A 15,507-nucleotide genomic window follows, 5' to 3' on the forward strand; every position below is an offset into this window, starting at 1 on the left:
TATCCATGATAATTGGAATCTTTTTCCAAACTCCAGTTAATGTTGATATTTTTACTTCCTTCCATAAATCGAGAATGTTCTTAAGGCATGTGGAAGGGTGGATCCTTACCAGAAAGCTTTCAATTTACTTTGCCGAGATCCAGCAGAGAAATCACTGTTTGGCAGCTATAGACTTATGAAATGTATTTCTTAAATAAGAAGGCTTGAAAATAAAAATTATTCCTTGGTCCATGGGCCTGGGAATGAATGTTGTGTTCATGGGCATGAAAACAACATTAATCTCTTGTATATCTCCATCAGAGTTCTTGCATGACCATGTGCATTGTCAATGAACAGTAGTATTTTGAAAGGAATTCAATGAGCAATCTACTACTGTCAATGAGCAGTAGTATTTGAAAGGAATCTTTTTTTTCTCAGCAGTATGTCTCAACAGTGAATTTAAAATATTCAGGAAGCCATTCTGTAAACAGATATTCTGTCACCCAGGCTTTGTATTCCATTGATAGAGCACAAGCAGAGCAGATGTAGCATTATTCTTAAGAGCCCTGGGATTGTGGGAGTGAGAAATGAGCATTGCTTCAGCTTAAGTCACCAGCTGCATTAGTTCCTAGCACAGGAGTCAGCCTGTCCTCTGAAGCATTGAAGCCAATGCTATGAAAGCCCTAGATGGCATATTCTTCCAACATAAGGCTGTTTTGCTTCCATTGAAAATCTGTTGTTTAGTGTGGCTGCCTTCATCAGTGATCTTGGCTAGATCTTCTGGATGACCGGCTGCACCTTCTCCATCAACACTTGCCTTTCCCCTTGCACCTTTATGTTATGGAGAGGGCGTCTCTCCTTAAACCTCATGAGCCATCCTCTGCCAGCTCCCAACCTTCCTTCTGCAGCTTCCTCACCTCTCTCAGCCTTCACAGAACTTGAAGAAAGTTAGGACATCTGGATTAGGCTTTGTCTTAAGGGAATGTTGTGGCTGGTTTCATCTTCTATCCAAACCACTAAAACTTTCTCCACATCACCAACAAAGCTGTTTTGCTCTCTTCTCATTCATGTATTTACTGGAGTAGCACTTTTCATTTCCTTCAAGAACTTTTCCTTTGCATTCACAACTTTGCTAACTGTTAGGCCTGGCTGTTGGCCTATCTCAGCTTTCAAAATGCCTTCCTCACTAAGCTTGATCACGTCTGGCTTTTGATTTAAAGAGGCCATTGTAGGGCTATTAATTGGCCTAATTTCAATATTATTGTGTCTCAGGGTACAAATGGGCCCAAAGAGAGGGAGAGAGATGGGCAAATAGCTGGTCAGTGGAGCAGTCAGAATACATACATTTATTGATTAAGTTCACTATCTTATATGGGCACTGATTGTGGCAATTATAATACAATAGTAACAATTATACAATTATAATACAATAGTAACATCAAAGATCACTGATCAGAAATCAGCATAACAGATATAATAATAATAATGAAAAAGTTTAAAATATTGCAAGAATTACCAAAATGTGGTGCAGAGACACGAAGAGAGCATTACTATTGGAAAAACAGTATTAATAGATTGTTCATGCAGGGTTGCTACAAACCTTGAATTTGCAAAATATACAATATTTGTGAAGTGCCATAAAGCAAAGTGTGTCTGTATAAACTCTACTTTTAATAGCCCTGATGTAGAAACAAGTATGATAGCCACCATGGCAGATTGAGGATCTCCATATATCTATTCCACCTAAAGGCAGAGACATACTAGAAAAAATGTTAAAATAAACTTTTCCTGTACTTAAGAGACAGAAAAACTTGTAACAATCTGAGGAAAATTTATACTGAAAAGAACATCTGAATCTCTACTAGAATTGTGGCATTTGTGGGTTTCTGTTTTTGTTTTTACTACCCTACTCTTATCCTCATTTCTTCAGCTCTGAAGTAGCCTTGAAAACCAGCAGCCCTGAAGTCACGATGGCTGTAAAAAAAAATAGCAGTCCCTCAGCCATTAGACAGGGGCAAAGCAGGTACTTCCCCCAAAATCCCATTTCTAGGTCATTTTTCTTGTTTGACATATCTCTCAGCTTTTTGAAAAAGTCCCATTTGCAGGGCATTGTGGTTATTCGCTATGACTCAGTGATGGCTCTGTGGGGAAATTCCTGTTTTCTGGGCATTTGTCTAAAACAATCAACTGCAATTATTTAGTACAACAATTGCCTAAAGCAACAAGAGCAGTTAGGAAAACAAAATCCCAGCCTGGACTATTTGACGAAAGACATGTGCATAGGGACTCAGAGACTTCAGCGTATTCCTGAAGATCTAGGTCATGTGCATGTTCTGAGCTGTGCAAATACTCAGGAAATATCTAAGAGGGCCCCAATGTCTCACCTCTGGCTGACCTTGAGGCCCTGTGCAAACAGAAAGTGAAGATTAAGGCAGACTGGTAAACTACCTGAGCATCAGAATCCCTCAACATGTGTACACAGAACTCCTTGGCAAGCAATGGAAGAGTTATTCATGCAAAGCAGTTAAGAAATCTCTAATCAGTCATTAGCTGAATACTAGCCCCTCTTAGTAGAGAATTCAGAGGCTGCACATCATGGAGAATTTAGACTGTATTACTTTCCTAGAATTTCGATAACCAAATGTCAAAAACTGGTAGCTTAAAACAACAGAAATATTTTATCTCACTATTCTGGAGACTATACGTCCAAAATCAAGATGTTGGCTTGGCCATTTTCTTGGTTTATAGATGTATCACTATAGTCACATACTCTTTTCTCTCTGTGGGTCTTCATATCATCTTCCCTCTGTACCTACTTCTGTGTGCAGATTTCCTTCTCATAAGGACACCAGTCATATGGATTAGGGCCACCCTAATGATCACAGTTTAACTGATTATCTTTGTAAAGACCTTATTTCAAATGAAGACACATTCTGAAGTACTGGGAGTAAGAACTCACATATATCTTTTTGAGGGGACATAATTCAACCCATAAGATAGACTTTATAGAATTAGTTCAGGAAAGTGATTAAACACACACAGACACACACACACACCACCAGCAGTAGCAATACAACAACAATAACAACAAACTCAGGGATATAGGGACCTCATTTTCAGAGCTGCCATATTACATTACCTAAAATGTCCAATTTTCAACAAAAATACATGTAACTCATAAAGATACAGAAAAGTATGGCACATACACAGGAGAAAATCAGTGAATAGAAACTCTCCCTAAGGAAGCCAAAATGTTGGACATACCAGACATATATTTAAAATCACCTATTACAAATATATTCCTAGAAGTAAAGAAAACATAGTGTAAAATCTTACAGTATGACAATGACATCTCACCAAATTGAGAATATTGATAAAGATTATAAACTATAAAAAAGAACCAAATAGAATATCTGCAGTTGTAAAGTATGATAATTGAAATTAAAAATTCAATAGCAGAGCTCAACAACAGATTAGACCTGGCAGAGAAAAAGAATCAGTGAACTTCGTGTTCTCACTCGTATGAGAGAGCTAAAAACATTGATCTCATGGATGTAGAGAGTAGAATGATGGTCACCAGAGGCTGAGAAGCATTGAGGGTGGGGAGTTTAATGGTTAATGGATACAAACAGAATTAAATAGAAGGAATAAGTACTAGTGTTCAATAGCACAATAAGGTGACTATAGTTAACATCAATATATTGTATATTTCAAAATAGCTAGAAGAGAAGATTTAAAATGTTTCCAACACAAAGAAATGATAAATGTTTGAGGTGATGGATATACTAAATACCCTGATCTTATCATTATACTTGTATACATGTATTAAAATATCACATGTACCCTGCCCCACCAAAAAAGAATCAGTGAACTTGAAAATAGATCAAGTAAAATCATCAACTCTGAGAAACAGAAAGAAGAAAGAATAAAGGAAAATGAAAAGACCCTCCTGAAAAGAGCTTCATGTGTGATACCATCAAACATAGCAACATATTCATGATGGGAGTGCCAAAAGAAATGGAAAGGAGGGATAAAGTATTTGAGAAAATAATGGCTGAAATTGTCTGAAAATTAATAGAAAAAACAAACAAACCTCAAGTAGGATAAACTCAAAGAAGTCCACACCCAAGCACATTATAGTCAGACTATGGAATGACATGGACAAAGAATCTTGAAAGCAGTATGAGAAAACCAACTCATCACGTAGTAGAAATTTTCAATAATATTAATGCTGACTCATCAGAAACTATGAAAATCAGAAAGCAGTGGGATGACATACTAACAGTGTGAGGGGAGAGGAGGCAACCATTGGCCAAGAATTCTATATCTAGCAAAACAATTTTTCAAATTGTGAGAAAAAAATGGTATTCCAAGTTGAACAAAAGTTGAGAGAATTCACAACCAGCAGATCTGACCTAGTGGGCCTCCTTTACCCTAAAATGAAACGACACTAGTATCAGTAAAGGTAACTACACAGTCCCAGGCATGCATGTCACTGCCTCCACTTCCCCACCCTTTTCCTATTTCCTTGGGGGTGTACTAGGCTTCTGGCTTTCAGAAACCCCAGGTAAAAATCAGAGCACAAGTTTCTTGTATTCTTGGTTTCTTGCATCAGTCCCTCAGGACTGATGCAAGAAACCCTTGCATCAGTCCCTTGCATCAGTCCCTCAGGACTAGGCTCAGAAGATATGGAGTAGGGTGATCAACTATTCCAATTTGCCTGAGAAGGAAAGGATTCCCAGGATGTAGGACTTTCAATTTCAAACACACAAAATTCTAGAGTTGGTGACCCTAGAGGAGGCATGCTCTCTAGTGTGCCTAACTCTCTTTTTCCACTCTAAAGTCTCCTACTTCTTGCACAGAAGATTCCTTATCTAGTGATGGCTCCTTCAGATTATTTTTTCTCCTTTAAAGTATTTTCTGTCTGGACATTGCCTTTACAGCTTAGAAGTGCAGAATTTCGCAGCTGTTTTCCTTTCTTTTCATCTTGAAAATCACTAAAGAAAATATTTACCCTCTTCTCCTGTGTAGTTAAATTTAGGAGGATACATAGGAAACCAGGAGGGATAAAAGAAAATACTAATTAGTACTTTATATGTCATGTTATCATACTTTTTGAAAATAAATAAAATTTTATTGAGATATATTTTACATATTATGAAATTTACCCATTTCTTTCAAGTGTATAAAGTCAATAATTTTTCATAATTTCAACAAATAGTTAACCATCCTCATAAAACAGCTTTAGAATATTTTCATCCTCCCCAATAAGGTCCCTCATGCCTATTTACAGTTAATTCTTGTTTCTGTCTCTAGCTCCAGGCAACCACTAATCTACTAGTCTACTCTCTATCTCTGTAAATTTGCCTTTTCAGAACATTTTATATAACTAAATCCTACAATATGTGATCCCTTTTTGTTTGCCATCTTTCACTTAGTGTAATGTTTTTAAGATTCATGTGTCAGTAGTTTGTTATTTTTATTGCTAAATAGTATTTCATTGTTTGTATGCATCACATTATTTTATTCATTCGTTAGTTGACAGACGTCTAAGTTGTTTCCAATTTTCAGATGTTATAAATAATCCTGCTATAAACATTTTTTTGCAAGTTTTTGTGTGAACATATGATTTTCTTTCTCTTGGGCTTAGGAATGGAATTTCTGGGTCATATGATAGTTTAATGTTTAATATTTTGAGAGACCATCAAACTGTTTTTCAAAATGGGTGTACCATTTTACATGATTGCCATCAATGTAGGAGGGTACTTATTTCTCCACATCATCACCAACACTTGTTATTATCTGTCTTATTTATTACAACCATTCTGGTGGGTGTGAAATGGTATCTCCCTGTGGCCCCCTCATGACCCTAATACCTTCCATTAGGCCCACCTCCCAACACTGTTGCACTAGGGATTAAGTTTCCAACACACACTTTTTGGAGAACTCATTTAGACCAAAGCATGGTTCTATACTTGGGATGAGCAGATAATACATATCTGACAGGTCCTGTGTGGGCCGTTCTCCAAAGAGAAGGAGAAAGAATTGGGCTCAGGGCATCACCAGTGTCACAAGACAGAGTAGATTCCAAAATATTGCCACATTCTATCCAGGTTCTCATTGGCTAAAGTATAATACTTAGCTTTCACCAAGAATCTGATAGGATAAATTAAATAGAAAGTAAGAATCCAGTTTAGGACCAAACAAATGAAGACCCGGATAAGATCAGGCCTTTCCCACAACATGACAGTGGCAGTGACATAACCAACTAAAATTTAGATGATATTGGGCGCGTTTAGGGTGGTATGGCCATAGACGTCCAGCTAAAATTTAAATCTCCAATCCAGGAAAAAGGAGGGCAAGGAAAGACTGAAAGGGAGAGGAGAAACATCCTGAATATGATTAAATTTCAAAATTAAATGGCTGAAAAGTAACTGAATTTATTTTTACTTAAAAATGGCCAAACTAAGTTTTCTGCCTCGGGCAAAATAAGAAGCTCGAGACAAAAAACCAAAGTGAATTATATAGAAAATAAAGGAAAAGACACTCATGAAGCATCTAGAGCAAGAACTCTACCCTCCACTGAGGTTCTCAAACTTTCACTCTAAGAGAATGTGGCAAGAATAGCTAACCTGAAATTTATCTGAGGATATGCTGGTAGTCATAGCACCCACATGTCCTTTGCCAATTTACAGAGAATGAGTCAGGTACATGAACAAACCATTGCATATGTAAGACCTAATGAGGAAACCTGATGACTCATTATTTATTTTGATAATTTACCAATTGGGCACAAAGGTTTACTTCTACAGTGATTTTAAAATTGGAGATCTTTCAACTGTCTTGCCCCTGAACTTTGGAATCTGGTTAAATAATGTCCATTTTGATTTTCAAACCAATATGGGCAAAGAAACATTGTTTCAATACATTCTTTTAAGCTTCCTTGACTTTAGTAAAAACTAGAGACATGATGTTCTGTTTTGTTTCTGTTATTTACATGTCATCTCAGTGGCCCTTTTGTGTAAGGAAATGATATAGGCTTGCTTTTAATATGTTTTAGTCAACATTAAGCATTTTATTTCTGGTCCTGTTCAGTTTGAATCAGTTATAACACACCAACCAGTGTTGTTTAGCCCTGCCTTATTTGTCAAACACATTATGACATTTAGCTGATAGGTATAACATTAAAATATGCAGTATTTTTATACATGTGAATAGAAAAATATTATAAATAATCAAATGTTAACTATAATTTGTAATCTTATACTTTCACTTGGATCAAAAATTCACAGTTGTGATATAATGGCATGTACTTCAGACAAGGATTATATTTCTACAAAAAAATGAGGGGAAATTATTTGAAATTGAAAATATGGAAAACTTTTCCATTACTAGTTCTGTTGGACAACAGGTTGTATAACATATAGGCAAACAAACAAACAAACAAAAAATCACAAAATCATAAGGAAAAGTGCCTCTCACATATTTCCTTATAACTTAGTATTTAGTTATAATATAAATACTAAGAAAAATCTCTAGATCCTTTATGAAAATATATGAAATTACACTGATTAAAAAAACCAACTATGAGAAAGACAAAAAAAATAGACAATGAGAAGACTAAAGAAAAATGTTCAGAAAAGAAAGAGTTGAGAGAAACAGAGATAAAGAAGAAAGAAAAAAAAGGTAACTAATTTATCCTGTTGCTATTAATTAAATTATAAATCTTAGGAGTTCTTCCAAAGCAAAAGGTTTTATATTGGCATATAAATGGCATAAAATTTATATTGGCATATAAATTTATATATTGGCGTATAAATTGGCATAATGTTTTAGGGGAAATGGCCAATTTATATAAACCTCTGCTTGTAAAATGATACAGTATGTTCAGTTCATATGAGGTGGTACTTACAGACTTATAAATAGAAAAAAATAGAATGGGGAAAAAGCAAATTAATAAATGCGCTTTTCAATTTTGAAATTGCTCTTGAAATTTTTTGTTGCATTGGAAAATGGAACAGCAGTTTGGCTTCGATATCATCAGTCCTCTAAGTATTTGATACAAGTATACTTTGGTGTAGACATATTTGATGTAACCATACTTCATTGTATCAGTTAGGACTTCATGCAAACCAAGTTATAGGAAATGTGAGGGATTTTTTTTTAAAAACGGGGTCATCTTTTTTTCTTGCATGAGAGAAAGCCTGAGGTAGACTTCAGATCAGTGGCTCACCTTTGTCAAAGTCCCTTATGGTCACAGAGGGCTGCTAGAGGCTCAGCCACAGCACCAGCGACCAGGGCAAGAGGCAGAGAGGAGGAGGGTTATGCTGTCTCACCTGTTTCTTTTACTGTAAAATCAAGTAAATTCACAGAAATTCTCCAGCTTGAGGGGTAGTAAGAACTGCTGGGTCTGCCAACCAACAGCTTCAGCAAGTTTTCAAGAGCTGTTTTCAGTTGTTTATCCTGAGATCCTTATTATGAAATAAATCAAGTTCAAGAGCGCCATAACAGACTATAGGGAACTTATTTCAAAAGAACTAAATATTCAAGAAACTAGAGTAACCTTTAGGTTATTCCCTTTTATTGTCCCCAATAGTAATATGCCAAAAGTGCTTGGCATTGCACACCTTTTCTATGAGAACTTGATAACCCTTAGCACCTGTGTCTACCAGGAGCAGGTGCATGACCCAAGGGCATACATTGTCCAGTGACTTGTGAATGCTCTGTGTCACTTGATCAAGGAGATAAGTTGGGCCAGCAGATTCCTTTCTATAGGAATTAAAATTTAAAAGCAGAAGCAGAAATGGTTATGGTCGTGAATGTGAAAGGGTTCCACACAGTTGAAACAAAATGTGGTAAATAATATTCCTATGCAAGAAAAGTTATGAAGAAGTAGAACCTTAGAGAGTAAATTATGAGTATCTAGAAAGCATCATTTAAAACTTTCCCTATAGGGTTCAAGAATCAGCAAGTTAAAAAAAACAACAACCCTAGGGAGTTTTTTACATTAAAAAAACGGTGGGAAAACTCTAGTGCAAAATGTCCTGAAATAGCTATTAATTTATTTAGACAGCTTTATTTTTTGATTATTTTTTTCTTTTGTTTTTCAGAATATGATGGGGTACAAACGCTTTGGTTACGTAAATTGCCTTTGCACTACATGAGTAGGAGCTACGAGCCTACCCATCCCCCAGACAGGGCACACCACACCCATTAAATGTGAAGTTACCCATCCCCTTCTCCCCTCTTCTAGTTGCCTGACACCCGATGAATGCTACTTCCACATGTGCACATAAGTTTTGATCAATTAGTATCAATTTAATGGTGAGTACACATCAGTTTGTTTTTCCATTCTTGTGATACTTCACTTCAAAGAATGGGCTCCAACTCCATCCAGGTTAACATAAGAGGTAGTTCACCACTTTTTTTTTTACGTCTGAGTAGTACTCCGTGGTATACATCTACCACATTTTATTAATCCACTCATATAGTGATGGGCATTTGGGTTGCTTCCACATCTTTGCAATTGTGAATTGTGCTGCTATAAACATTCCAGTGCAGGTGTCTTTTTTTCCTTTGGGTATTTGCGCAGTACTGGGATTGCTGGATCAAATGGTAGTTCCACTTGTAGCTCTTTGAGGTACTAGTTTGCAGTCCCACCAGCAGTGTAGTAGTGTTCCTATCTCTCTGCATCCATGCCAACATTTGTTGTTTTGGGACTTTTGATGAAAGCCAATCTCACTGGAGTTGAGTGATATCTCATTGTGGTTTTGATTTACATTTCCCTGATGATTAGAGATGCTGAGCATTTTTTTCATGTTTACTGGCCATTAATCTAACTTCTTTTGAAGAGTTTCTGTTCATGTCCTTTGCCCACATTTAATGGGGTTGTTTAATTTTTTTTCTTGCTGATTTTCCCGAGTTCTATATAGATTCTAGTATCAGCCCTTTATGGGATGTATAACATGCAAATATTTTCTCCCATTCTGTAGGTTGTGTATTCACTCTAACCATTGTTTCCTTGACTGTATATAAGCTTTTTAATTTGATTAGGTCCCATTTATTTATTTTTGTTGCTGTGATTGCTTCGGGGGTCTTCTTCATAAATTCCTTGCCTAACCTGATGTCTGTAAGAGTCTTAACATTTTTTTCTAGAATTCTTATGGTTTCATGCCTTAGTTTTAAGTCTGTTAGGTGCAGATCCTGTTTCAGTCTTTACATGTGGCTATCCATAAAAAAGATCCTTGCTACAAACTTCACATCACTCAACACAAGCATGGCTCCTAGAATAAATATGGATGTTCAATATCTGTACAGTAAGAATTGGAAAACAACAAATTTCCTAGACAAATTTTCTTTAAGTCCTTATCTTCAAATATAATAGACAATTTGTGTTATAAATTTATTTTACTTTCCTTAAAGACTAATTTTATATTTATCCTTTCTAACACTGCTATCTAATTTCTTTTTATGTTTTCTAGAAGAATATGTTCTCTGGAAAGCCTTATTTACTATCTTTGGTAAATGTAATTCTTAGCCTCTAGTTTTCATTAAAGATTTATAACATTTGGGATTCAAAACACGTAATATTTAGAATTATCTTGCTCTATACAACCTTTATAATGTTATTATCTAAAAGGATTGCATTCATTCTTGGGCATTACATATTTCAAAAATATATAGAGAAGATAAAATTGGTCAGGTTGCTAAATCAAATGATAACCAGATATTTTGCAGAGAAATTTGGAATGTTCAGCCTAGAGAAATGTGAACTAGAGGGCATAATGATGGTTGTCTTCAGATATTTGAATGAGAGTTATTACATCTCCCAATTTATCACCTATTAGGAAAAGCTAAATTTTATTTAAATCTCAAGGGGTGGGCCTATGTATGTAAACACACAGCAAATCACATAAAGACACTTAATAATCAAATTGCTCAATTGCTCAACCAATGATATATAATTATGGATATATATATATAGACTACATGACTTAGTCCTTTTTGTGCTGATAGAACAGCATATCTGAGACTGGGTAATTTATCTTCAAATTTCAATTTCTTGGCTTATGATTTTGGAGGCCGGGAAGTCCAAGATCAAGGTGCTTGCATCTGGGGAAGGTACTCTTGCTGTGTCATCACATGGCAGAAGATAGAAAGGCAAAGTGAGGGCCAGAGGGGCCTGAACTCACCATTTTATAATAGCATCAATCCCACCCATGAGGATAGAGCCCTCGGGGGCATAAGCACCTCTTAAAGGTCCCACCTCTTAATATTGTTACTAGGGCAAGTAAATTTGTAAAAATAAAAAAGAAAATCAACTCAATAGATGATAAAATTTAGCATTTATTCATAATAAAAGAGTTCTCAGCAAACTAAGAAAAGAAGGGAATTTCCTGAACCTGGTAAACAGCATATACAAAAGACCTATGGACAGCATCGTACTTAATGGTAAAACAATGAATGCTTTTCTTAAAAATCAGGAATAAGTTAAAGATATCCTTGACTTTTTGTCAACATACTGGATATTCTAGTCAGTGCAATAATGTAAGAAAAGCAAAGCAAAGCATGCAGAATAGAGAGAAAAAAATAAAAGTCTTTGTTTGCAGAAACATAATTGTATACATAGAAAATCCAAAGACAACTATAAAACATTATTAGAACTAATAAGTTTATTTAAAAAATCTCAGTGTACAGAACAAACATTTAAAAATCAATTATATTTAAATACACTAGCATATGAAATATTATAACATGAAATTAAAATATAATTTACAATATAAGAGAACTTCAAAAAGCTCATGAAAAAATGAAATCAAAAGATAAAAATAAAAATAAAATAAATTTTATTTCTCAATATAAGCTCCATCAAGGCCAAAAGACTTTAGTAAGCAATGATCCTAGCCATTTAGTCCATCTCTAAAGAACTGAGTCCTGGGAATTTAATCATGTCAACAGAGTCTTTTTTGTGTTATTAACTAAAGAAAAATGGGGTTTCTTACAGATTTTTTTAAGATTAGGAAACAACAAAAAGTCAGAAGTAGCCAAAGCAGGACTGTAAGGCGCCTAATGATTTCTCATCAAAATATTTGTAAAATTCCCCTTGTTTGATGGGAGGAATGAGCAAGGGCATCGTTGTGGTGGAGAAGCACTCTCTAATGAAGCTTTCCCAGGCATTTTTCTACTAAAATTTTGGCTAACTTTCTCAACACACTCTCATTATAAGCAGATATTATTGTTCTTTGGCCCTTCAGAAAGTCAACAAAGCAAAATGCCTTGATCAGCCTAAGAAACTGTTGCTATGATTTTTGCTCTTGAGCAGCCCTCTTTTACTTTGAATAGACCACTGGTACTTCTTGGTAGCCATAGCTTTGATTGTGCTTTGTCTTCAGGATCATACTGGTAAAGCCATGTTTCATCTCCTGTTACAATTCTTAGAAGAAATGCTTCAGGATCTTGATCCCACTTATTTAAAATGTTCATTGAAAGCTCTTCCCTTGTCTGTAGCTCATCTGGGTGCAATGGTTTCAGTATTCACAGAGTGGAAAGTTTACTCAACTATAATTTTCATTTTTTTTTTAAACTATAATTTTCAATCAGAATTGTGTAAGCTGAGCTAATTGAGATGTCTATGGTATTGGCTATCATTTCTGCTATTAATTCATCCTCTTCATTCAGGGTATGAAGAAGATGAATTTTTTTTTTTTTTTTTTTGAGACAGAGTCTCACTCTATTGCCCCAGCTAGAGTGCTGTGGTGTCAGTCTAGCTCACAGCAACCTCAAACTGCTGGACTCAAGTGATCCTTCTGCCTGAGCCTCCTGAGTAGCTGGGACTACAGGCATGCACCACCATGCCCAGCTAATTTTTTCTATACATTTTTAGTTGTCCAGTTAATTTCTTTCTATTTTTAGTAGAGACAATGTCTTGCTCTTGCTCAAGCTGGTCTCAAACTCCTGACCTCAAGCCATCCTCCTGCCTCAGCCTCCCAGAGTGCTAGAATTACAGGTGTGAGCCACCGCACCTGGCCAGGAAGATAAATTTTTTTCTTGCAAATTGATGTGGATGATCTGCCACTGAAGGCTTCATGTTCGACAAGGTTTTATCCCTTCTTAAAATATGTTATCCATTTGTAAACTGTTGATTTCTTTGGAGAATTGTCCCTATAAACTTTTTGTAAAGAATTAGTGATTTCACCATTTTTCATCCAAGCTTCCCCATAAATTTGATGTTTGTTCTTGCTTCAATTTTAGAAGACTTCATGTTGCTCTGATAGGGCTATTTTCAAATTGATGTCTTATTCTTCTTAGTGCCTCTAACTAGATCAGACATGTTATAGCAAGTTAGCATAAGTTTATTTTGATGCAAAGAAATTTTGATATCCATGCATAATTTTTTCATCATTTTCCATGAACTTGTTGAGGACTCCTTGTAGCATCAAATATCAGGAAATACTTAAGGATAAGTATGTGTAATACCAGTAATATAAAAAATATAAAATATTGCTAAGAAAAATTAGAGGAGACCTAAATAAACTGAGACCTATACTATATTCATGTATCATAAGACTAAATATTATTAAGATGTCAATTTCTCTTAAATTTACCTATATATTCACAATTCCAATCAAACTCCTGGTGGTTTATATTTTTAATAAAAGTTAACTAGGTAATTCTAAAATTCATGTAGAAATGTAAAGAACCTGTAAGATTCAAAATCATTTTGAAAAAGAACACATTTGGAAAATTTGAAAACTTCCCAATTTCAAAACTTTCTACAGTGATAGTAATCAAGACAGTGTAATATTTGTGTAAGGATAGACATATGATTCAATGGAATGAATAGAGTCCAAAAATAGACATTGAGTTTTCACCAAAGTTCCAAAGTGAATCAATGGGGAAAGGATTGGTATTGAATAACTGTATGTCCATTTAGACAAAAATCAACATTGATTCTTTTTTTTTACCATATACAAAAATTAATTTGAAATGGATTATAGAATCAAATGTAAAAGCTGAAACTAAACTTTAAGGAGAAAAAGTATAAACAATCTTCACTGTCTTGGAGTAGGTAAAATTTCTTAAATATGTCACAAAAACCATGAGTAACAAAACAAGGCCAGGTGTAGTGGCTCATACCTATAATCTTATCACTTTGGAAGGCTGAGGTATGAGGATTGCTTGGGGCCAGAAGTTTGAGACCAGCCTGAGCAAGAGTGAGACCCCATCTCAACAAAAAATAGAAAAATTAGCCAGAGATGGAGGCACGTGGCTGTAGTCCCAGCAATGTGGGAAGCTGAGGCAGGAGGATCACTTGAGCCCAGGAGTTTGGGGTTTCAGTGAGCTATGATGATGCCATTGCACTCTAGGCCTGGCAACAGAGAAAGACCACCTCAAAGAAAAAAAATTTGAAAAAGATGACTTGAACTTCATCAAAATAAAAATTTCTACTCTTCAAAACACATTGCTAAAAAAAATGGAAACATAAGTCAACCTGTTGCTGTGTAAGAAATTTATCCAACACCTAGCGGCCCAAAACAACAATAAACATTTATTACTTCTCACAGGTTTTGTGGATCAGGAATATATGAATTATATTCCTAGCCAGTCTGGCATAGAGTGTTGAATGAGACTGTAGTAACCTGAAGGCTGGACAGGGGCTGGATGGTCCACTTCCAAGGTGCCACACATGGCTGGTAAGTTATTGCTGCTGGCTATTTATCAATAGGCCTCAGTTCCTCTCCGCATGAGCCTTGCCAAAGGATTGGCTTTCTCTAGAGGAAGCAACCCAAGAGGACAAAGTAGAAGCTGAAATGTCTTTTATGATCTAGCCTCAGAAGCCAATAGTAACCCTTCTATAATTTCCTCTTTGTCACATAGGCCAGCTCCATAGGGGAAGGGATTGTACAAGAGTGTGTAGATAGCAGGGGGCCAGAATCAATGGGGTCCATCTGGGAGGCTGACTGACCACAGCAAGTCACGATCTGGGAGAAAATGTTCACAACATATATATGTGACAAAGGACAGGCATAAAAGATAGAATGTATACAGAATATCCACACCTCGGTAATAAGAGGACAAAACCAATTAGAAATAGACAAAAGCTTTGAACAGACACTTCACACACACAAAAATATACAAATGACCCATAAGTACAGGGAATGATACTCAACATGATTAGTCATCAGGGAAATGCAAATTAAAACACATTGAGTTGCCACTACACACCCACCAGAATGGCTAACATTAGAAAGGATTGACAACTACCAAGTGTTGGAGAGGAAATGGGACAAGTGGGACTCTCACACATTACTGGGGAGAATGGAAGTGGCCCAACCACTTTGGAACACAGTTTGGCAATTTCATATGAGGTTAAATATATGACTATATGACCCTGCTATTTCACTCCTACATATTATATACCCAAGAAAAATGAACACATGGGTCCACACAAGGACTTTTAACCAAATGTTCATAGAATCTTTAGTCATAGTAGCCCCAAACTGAAAACAAAGCAAATATCCATCAATA

Source organism: Microcebus murinus, chromosome 7, assembly GCF_040939455.1.
Source record: "Microcebus murinus isolate Inina chromosome 7, M.murinus_Inina_mat1.0, whole genome shotgun sequence".
Taxonomy (NCBI): domain Eukaryota; kingdom Metazoa; phylum Chordata; class Mammalia; order Primates; family Cheirogaleidae; genus Microcebus; species Microcebus murinus.